General features: G+C 30.8%; 1 long non-coding RNA gene across 1 annotated transcript; it reads left to right on the forward strand.

The window, feature by feature from the left end:
• The first annotated feature begins 4,570 nt into the window (after positions 1 to 4,570).
• LOC114316259 (uncharacterized) lies at positions 4,571 to 8,254 on the forward strand. Its single transcript, XR_003648150.2, has 3 exons — positions 4,571 to 4,871; positions 5,272 to 5,318; positions 7,873 to 8,254. It is a non-coding gene; the product is annotated as an uncharacterized LOC114316259 (long non-coding RNA).
• The last annotated feature ends 1,052 nt before the right edge of the window (positions 8,255 to 9,306 follow it).

Genomic DNA, 9,306 nt, shown 5'->3' on the forward strand with positions numbered 1-9,306 from the left:
GACGAGCCATAATACAAGGGACGAGTCGTGTTGCTACCCTAGTTTAGAGAGAACGACTCGTATTACTTGAGATGGTTCATGCCCGTACATTGAATGTAATAATTTTCTTGATCAATGCTTCGAGTTTGTAGTTGCGAAGTATTATTTAGTTCGAACCGTAACATAATTGATTTTCAAATTGAAACCTTATTTATGTAACTAGAGGTGAATTCATTACTCTAGATTTTTTCCAAAATCAGTACTTCATTCTTACTTTCAATTAATTGTTTAATCCGCTTTGTTTAATTTAGTTCTCATTAGACTATGAACCAATCATTTTTTAATCAAAATTAATTTAGGAACTTAACAATTAAATTAGTCTAATTTTTTGTTTGTCCCTGTGAATCGATACTTAGACTTGTCATTATTCTAAAGAATTTGATACAAATTAGAGTTTGTTTTTGGTATGTAAAACAACCCATCAAAGACATGTAAAGAAATTGTAAAAAGAATAAATTTACTTTTTATATTGCCTTTTTCACTATTTTAATTCCCAAACAAGGCCTGGGTGGCTGGTTTAGCTTAGGGTGCATTGTACATGCTTTCCTTTGGAAAATGAGAAGTAAATTATTATTTGTCAAAAAAAAAAAATACTTTTTATTTTTATTTTTTTGGTTTAGTTATCCATAAGTTTTCCATGATGAATTAAATATTCAGAAATAATAGCCTATTTGCATAGCTGATTAGAGGGTTGTGATGTCCTCTTTACACAAATGGTTTTGTATACAGCTTTCTCTAAGAAGCCTGATGATTTGTATAGATCTTTATGATATGGAATCAAACTCTAGCATCCTAGAAAAAAATATGTTTAAAATATTTTAAAAACTTATTAAAAATAAAAATAAAAATAAAAAAAAATTAAAAATTTCATTTTTAAAAAATTAAATTTAAAAAATTAGAACCAAACAAGATGATTGTTTTCCGTTGTTTATCAAACTTTCTCATTTCTATGGATTTTTGAATTTAAAAAAAAAAAACCAAAAACAAAACAAATTTCATTTGATGCGATTATTCAGAAACCCACGTACAAACCAAATTATTATTATTATTTTAAATATACAAATACATAAGCCATGTTTGCTTTTTATTTTAGGAAAAAAAAATTCAGAATTTTTTTGACAAAATGAAAATTAATTTGATAAAACTAAATATCAAAAAACTAATTTTAAAATTTTAAAAATAATTTTAACCTTCTAAAAGATAAAACTATATAAAAATGATAAGTGTTTTTTGACTTTTCATTTTTTTATTTCTTTCACCAAATTATTTTTTAGTTTAAAAAAAGGGAAATTTATCGGAAAGTCCTATATGGCTGAATTTTGTTCCGTTTGGTCCTGTTGAATTTTTGTTTGATTGACCAGTCCATATGAGGCGGGATTTATGACTAATAAGTCCTTTTTTGAATGTGGTTGGTGCATGATGGACAAATATGCCCTCACTTATTATATGGGAATGTTCTAAATTTTTTTTTTTTTGGTATGTGTAATCCCAAGATTTATGGGTGTGTTGAAGATTTGTTTATGAGGATTTTCAATTAGGGTTTACATTCTGATTTTTTATTCGTTTCTGCGTGACAATGAGGAAGTGCAATTGTTAACGTCAACACCACTGTCACACGCAAGTATGTCTAGAACTTTATATTACAGTCCTATACCATCATTCCCACTCATTCACATCATAGGAGGGCAGGAGACGACGTGGAACAAAACCGTTGTTGCCATTCACACAAACCACTGTTGCCATTCACACAAAACCGCTATGCCATCTCCACAGACGACGTGGTTCAGAAAAAAAATCGTTATGCCATTCACACCCCACCACTGTTGCCATTCACACCCCACCACTGTTGCCATCTCCACAGAGGACGTGGTTCAGAAAAAAAACCGCTATGCCATTCACAAACCACTGTTGCCATTCACACCCCATCATCGCACAAACCACTGTTGCCATTCACACCCCACCACTGGAACAAAACCGCTATGCCATCTCCACAGACGACGTGGTTCAGAAAAAATCCATTCTTGCCGGCGTTCTTCAGACCATTCTCGATAGGAACCGATTTCCAAATGCTTGGTGATAGCATCCATCACATCAGTGTGTCGGTCCGAGATATGAACCAGAACTCAGTTACTCCATAGGAGGGCATAAGATTGAGAGCTGGGACGAGAATCGATGGGATTGGCTGAAGAACAGTGGAATCGCTGGGACGAAAATCGGTGGAATCGGTGAGATTGAGAACCAAAACTGTGGAACGAGAATCGGTGAAACCAGTGTGGAACCAGAACTGAGATTGAGATTGAGAACCAGAACTGTGAATCGGTGATATTGAGAACCAGAATTGGTGTGATTGAGAACGAGAATCGGGGGAATCGGTGAGGTTCACGTCGGAACGTCACAAATGGCAATTGGAAAACAAAGGGTCAAACTGATGGGAAGCGGGAAACGTGACGCAATCCATGTCAAAAAAAAAAAAAATGTCAAATTACCTGTGTTCACGTCACAATCCACGTCTCATGTTTTGAATGTTACACGCCTACTAAATTAAAAACAATATTAGTATGCTTTTTCGATCAGCGTGACATACAAACACCCATTCACCTTATCCCATACAAACCCACATCAAATGTCAATCAATAATACTAGCAGTGGCAAAACTGTTAACAAACAAATTAAGGGACCACATAGTCACTAAAAAAACATTCAGGACCTTATGGATTACAAGTCCACAAAATGGGATTTACTGGTCAATTCCCCTTAAAAAAAATAAATTTGAAACAATTTTTTCAAAACCAAACCAAAAATTTCATAAGGTCATATTATCCAAGGTAAAATGATCTGGAGTTAAATCATATAGGGATAAAATAGATTTTACCATAAATTTTATTGGACCCCAAACCAATTAGTCATGAATAGAGAGGGGTTTTTAGTTTGCATAAATTGAACCTAAATAAGATTAATTTATTAGGAAATTATTTTTCAAGTATTTGTATCCCATTAGTCTATAACATGTTCTTCTATTTTAATAAATCTTATTATTTGAATATTTGATTCACCAAATTCTAATTTTCATATTTAAGATATTTTATGAATAATTTTACCCTTATAAATATTTCTTGAGTGTTTAGCAATTTGGTGACATGAACATTATATTTTACAGTGTGAACGCTCACAATCACATTGACAGTATAAATATACACATCACGGAACATTCACACTACTGTTAATGAGAATATTATTATTATAGATATTTTGGTAACTATATCAGTAATAAGATTTATTTGAATATAAAAAAATAATATAAACTAAATAAAATATAAGTAAATGAAAAGAGATTTCTGAATAAATATCTTTAGATGTCTGAAGTTGAGAAGGTTGAAGTGTTAAGGAGCAGTTTCCTATTAAGGGTAAACTACCAATAGGTCCTAGCAGTTGGAATTAATTCTCATCAAGTCTTATTGAAAGTAAGTCTTAGTAAAATTGTCGCTAAAAATAATTTTTTTCTGATAATTTTTTATATATGTCGCTAAAAATTGACAATTAGTGACTTTTTTTTGTCATGATTTTTATAAATTGTCGCTAAAATTTACAATTAGTGACTTTTTTTTATCAAAATTTTTTTTTATAGGATCTATTAAACGATAAATCTACGTATTAGGACCTACACGTAAGCATCCTTTGATTAAGGGTATGTTTTGTTTGTCTCTGTTTTGCATCAGAGGTGGGAGGGAATGGGCTTTTGCTTTTCTTCTTGTCTTTTGTTCCATATTTGTTGGGTTGCTGTATTGATTTCTTACCAACACTGTGGATTGGCTGCTTTGGGCATTATGGATCGTGTTTGTTTTTTGCCGTCCATTATTTTGCTGATCAGCTGGTGTTGTAGTTTTTTTTCACCTATTAAGGGAAATTTTATTTTTCAATTCAAATAAATAAATGCCCCTTAGAGAAACAATGTGATATAAGTTTCTAACAAAATGAATGACACTATTAGGCCAATATATTCAAAGATTTCAATTGTAACCAATTACGTGGAAAAAAAAAAGGACTAAAACGATCCCCTTATTGTTATGAAAATTATATTAACTTAATCATCAGATCTAAAATATATCACTACAACAAAACACATTTTAGTGGCACTATAGTAGTGGCATGTTTTTAGAAAATGTCATAAAAATAATATTTAGTGGCACGTTTTTGAAAAATATCACAAAACCACAAACATAAAAGACTCCAGTGACATTTTAATAAACAAGTGTCACAACACTACAACAATAACATTATTTAGTGGCATCATTTCAGTGTCATTTTTTTTTTTTATAACAATACTATTACAATACATCTAATGGCAATTTTTTTAAAAAAATGTCACTTAACCATACGCCTATTCCACTATTTGAGTGGCATTTTATTTAAGGCTGTCAGTAGAAATAAATTTTGTGGCATTTTTTAAAATTAAAATAAAATTGAGTGACATTTTATTAATTTAAGGTTGCTAGCCCATATAAAATTTAATGGCATTCTAAAATTAAAAATAAAAAAAAGGCGATTGAACCACAGTAGCAAAGCAAAGGGCCTGTTGTTAGACGAAGCGAGGAGCCTTTGCCATTGGAATCCTAACACTAGAGTTTCACTTGGGAACTAACTCACAACAAGAAAGGCAAAAATCCTAAGATTTGCAAGCGCTTATGTTCTGGGAAAATCCTAAGGTTTGGGTTTGAATGAAATTGACTTCTCTCTGCTCTCTCTATCTTCGATCAACATTGGCTATATCACCACCAACCCAAATCAGTAACTCCCACTCTTTTCACAGATTTGACTCAGCTTTGCTCTATCAGGTAATTACTCTCTCTCTCTCTCTCTCCCTCCCTCTCTCTGTGTACACACATATATTCATAAACCATTTACTCTTTTTTCTATTGAAGGAAGTAGAATCACAAAACAAATTTTAGGGATTGGACTCTCGAAAAAGCTCTGATTTGTTCAAATTATTGTTCTTCTATTATTTGAGCTTTTGAGGGCTCAAGGTAGGCCCTTCACATTCTTTGAGACAGTAAAATTGATATACATTGTATATGTTCCATACTTAGTATTTAATTTTCACATTCACTCATCATCGTCCTTCTTACTTTAATTTGTGTCTTTGTTTTTTTTATAGACCATTTGTTTTGTCAATAGTTATACTTACTATTTGTTTCATCAAAATACAATTTTTATTTTTTTCCCCTAAATTTGCAGGGCATACATCTGAATGTTCCATTGAAGAATTAGCTCAAGCCATGGTGGTAATGTCCTAATATTTTAATGAGTCATCTAGAGTATGATGTTGAATAGTGATAGTGTTAAATGCCCTGTTACCTATAGTACTACAACTTAACATGCCTACCATCTAGCAACTAATTTGATTGTTATATACAATACTACTAATACTAATGCCCTGCCATTTTAATGACCAGTAGCAACACTGTAATCCTGCTTGGAGCATCTGTCACCTTCTAATTCTGTACAGTTTCAATCTATTCTTGATGAAATGAATAGTTGTGTTCTTTAATCAAGAGAAAAGCATAAAACTAAGCAAACTTAAAATATTTATTGCTTATTATATGTGTGTGTGTGCGCGCGCGCGTGCGTGCGTGCGTGTATACAGGTTTTGAGTAACCCAATTTTGAACGTGTATCCATATAGCATTGGAAACATTTGAATATATATGATTACTAGGCTGATTAACAATGGTGGGATATCTATATAGCTACCATTGTTAATAGAAACTTTTTTTTATTTTTTTATTCTTCAAATATGATTGTTTAATTTTTATACATCACCTTTTTTTCTCCAAAAATGTTCTACTTCCAACAAGTTTGTATTCTTCATTTGGCTACCCAAATTGTTCACATAAGTATCAATGGTAGTTTCATGCACATCAGTTTCATGGGCTTGATGGTTGTATGTGCATAAGTTGTCTTGCAAGTGTTTGATAGAATGTGCCAATGAATCTGTCTTGCAAACGGATGAATGTGTTTGACTAATAGGAAAGTAATTTACTTTATTATTTGTTTATTTTTAGTAGTAGTCATCCTCGGTCAAGAAAAATTATTAGGTAGTGCCACATGGCATTGCCATGTGAGATCAAACACCAATCACCAATTGCCACCCTCATGTTGTTAGCCAAAATATTAACATAAATGTTATGGCCAGCCCCATGATGTAAACTAATCACTTTTGAGTAATGTAACACATCTCAATACCCTACAAGATACCCAATAATTGTTTCTCAGGTGAGTGAGTCTCTCTTCTCTTGTTCTCTACACTTTATTGCCTGAAGTGTCATAATAGTAACTACTAACAAAAATCGCAACGTAAACTAGTTTTGGGAAAAATATTTGTGTCAAAACAGAGGTTAATGATATTGAAATTTATCATGTAAATTATCATAAGAAATTAAAGACAATCAATTATGATTTCCCAATGCATGATGGTTGTGATGAAAGTAACTTGTCAAATTTCAACAAAAATAGATCCCTTGTTCAAGTAATGCATTTCCTTTCCACCTATTGCTTTATTATTTTACTCATAATTATTTATTTATTTATTTATTTATTTTTATTACCAGTAGGGTTGACCTTGGTGCAGGTGCTTCAGAAGTAATTAGTGTGTTTTTTCATTAATAGGTATTATCTTAAATGATTTCTCTGCTCTATCACAATAACCAAATTATACCTGGGGTGAGCTGAATGTTTAAGTGTAGCATGAAACATGAAAGACTTATAAATCTCATTTTCATTGTTATTTTTCATTGTAAAAAAGGTGAATTTTTTTGTTTTTGTTTTTAACAAAGAAGGTGAAGCACTCGTTCTGTTTTGTTTTGTGAAAGAATTGGGATAAGTATTTGGTTTTTATGAATTTGAATCTTTGGGTGTTTGGTTTATTAATTTATGTTGCTTTTGTTTTGTTTATTTCATTCTTTCTTTTTCCTTCATTCCCTTTCGTAATATATATGGAAAACAGAGACATTGTGTCATCATCAAAGCATGCAAAATATAGATTCAAACAATTTCTTAAAATGTATGAACTCTCTCTCTCTCTCTCTCTCTCTCTCTCTCTCTCTCTCTCTCTCACTATATATATATATACATATGTAAAGCCTTCATGTTCTATTGATCCTTGATTTAGGTAATTTTTTTCTTAAGGTTAAGGGATAAGCTATCATGCTATATTAACTAACTTTGATTCACTCCAAAGCCTTTGACATCCGTTTTTTTTAATATATAAATATATAGCATCCTCTCTAAAATGTGAATTGGCTAATTATATCACTATTTATAAGTATATATTTTTTAAATTTGTGACAGGTTTCAGATCATGTGCTAAAAAATATATATATATAAAAAAATCAACAAATGCAACTAAGGGGATTAAAGCATTAAGGTAATCCCTAAGCTGATGATTAGATTTAGGTATTTCATTTTTTGCTTCATATTATGACAAAAAATAAAAGAAATTAGCTTTGATGAAAGCATGGGAAGAAAATAAAAACCAAAAGCAAAGTGTAGTATAATTCATTTTTTCTTTTTTCCTTGTGTACTATTCATTTTGTGGTGTGCTATTAGCTTCTTACATTTCATTGTTTTACCATATATCAATTTGCAACATAATTAGAAAGTATCTTATATAATGTTGGTGAGTTACTATAAAGTATCTTCTATACTATCCACTAATGATTACTATGAATTCAATAGAAGGGATTTACTTGTGATATGTTGAGCTCTTTCTATTCGTTTCTAATTTCGCTTTGTAGAGAGTATTTTTCTTCTTACTTGCTTATTTTTGCTTGTATTGCAGTGCACCATCATCAAAGCATTTGAAGAGCATATTTATGAGACCCCATTCTAATTTGTATAGACAATTCTATGACGCCGATTCTAGCAATTACAAGGAACTTATAAGAACTCGATTTGGGCATTGACTTCCACAAATATTATTGAAATATTATAGCGATACACGCTTTTCATGGATATGATGATTACCTTTTTTTTTTTTGGATATGTAAATATTTATTTGCTTAATTTTTGTTTCTGATATTATGATAATGATATTGACTTTGTCAAAATAGGAACAATGTTTTGGTTTTATTTTATTAGTAAAGAATAATAGTGGTATATTTGTATCAATTATGATTACATTTAATAAATGAAGTTTTATTTGTTTGTCTTACAGACCAAAATATCTGAATGTTGTAAAACAATTATTTATTTATTTATTTATTTTTGTTTTGTTTTGTTTTTCAATCTATCTCCATTTATAGCAAAAATGAATGGTGAAACACTGGCACTTTGATCCGTCACTAAAAGTTGGATATAGTGGCATTTGTAAGAGTTGTTAAAAATATTAATTATGGCATAAGAAGCGGCTATCAAAAAAGTATATAGTGACATTTTTTAAATTGTAAGTTTTCTTTAATGGCGTTTGGTAATGTCATGAATAATGTGTAACATGACATTAAAATGTCACTGAAAGGTTTTAGCCTTTATGGTGTAGTGGCACTTACAAGTGTCATTAGTATCTACTGTGGCATGAGTATAAATAACACTTGTTCAAAACACCACTAAATTGAAAAAATGTCACTAGAAGAATAGTTTTGTGGCACTTTGAAGTGTCACTGAATTAAGAAAATGTTGTTGTGTAAGAAGACTCTCTTTTAAGTTAAAATCTGAACTTAATCTGTATATTGGATTTTGTGGGGTCATCATGGATCATATTCTGACAATCTAAAGAGTTTGTTTTGTAAGATCCTCTATGTATATCATCTATTAAAAAAATTATTATTCATTTTTTTGGAAAAAAAAAAAAACACAATAAAAGAAGAAAAAGGTGTTGATTTTGTTTTGTTTAGTTTTATTTATAGATAATATAAATGGAAAATCTTATAAAATAAACTATTAAAATCGTTGAAACGAGACGTGTTATAAGCTCCATAACTCTTAACATAACAGCTTAGAGTTAAATTTGAGAAGAATCAAATCCATAAATAAAATACCTAAGTTCGATGTTGCTAAGGCAAGTTTTGTCATGTTACACTTTGTTGCAAATCGATTATGAATTGGGCATTTTAATTAATTTATATAAGCCATCGATTACATTGAAGGAGTTGACAATCACACTATTTAATTAGCCAAGCTCCTTCCTCCACTTCCTCAACAACCCATCGTTTTTTCTTTTGTTTTTTTTGAACGCCAACAACCCACCATAATGGTAAACTTCTACATATTTCTTGCC

Source organism: Camellia sinensis, chromosome 1, assembly GCF_055761805.1.
Source record: "Camellia sinensis isolate YWXY chromosome 1, ASM5576180v1, whole genome shotgun sequence".
NCBI classification, from domain to species: domain Eukaryota; kingdom Viridiplantae; phylum Streptophyta; class Magnoliopsida; order Ericales; family Theaceae; genus Camellia; species Camellia sinensis.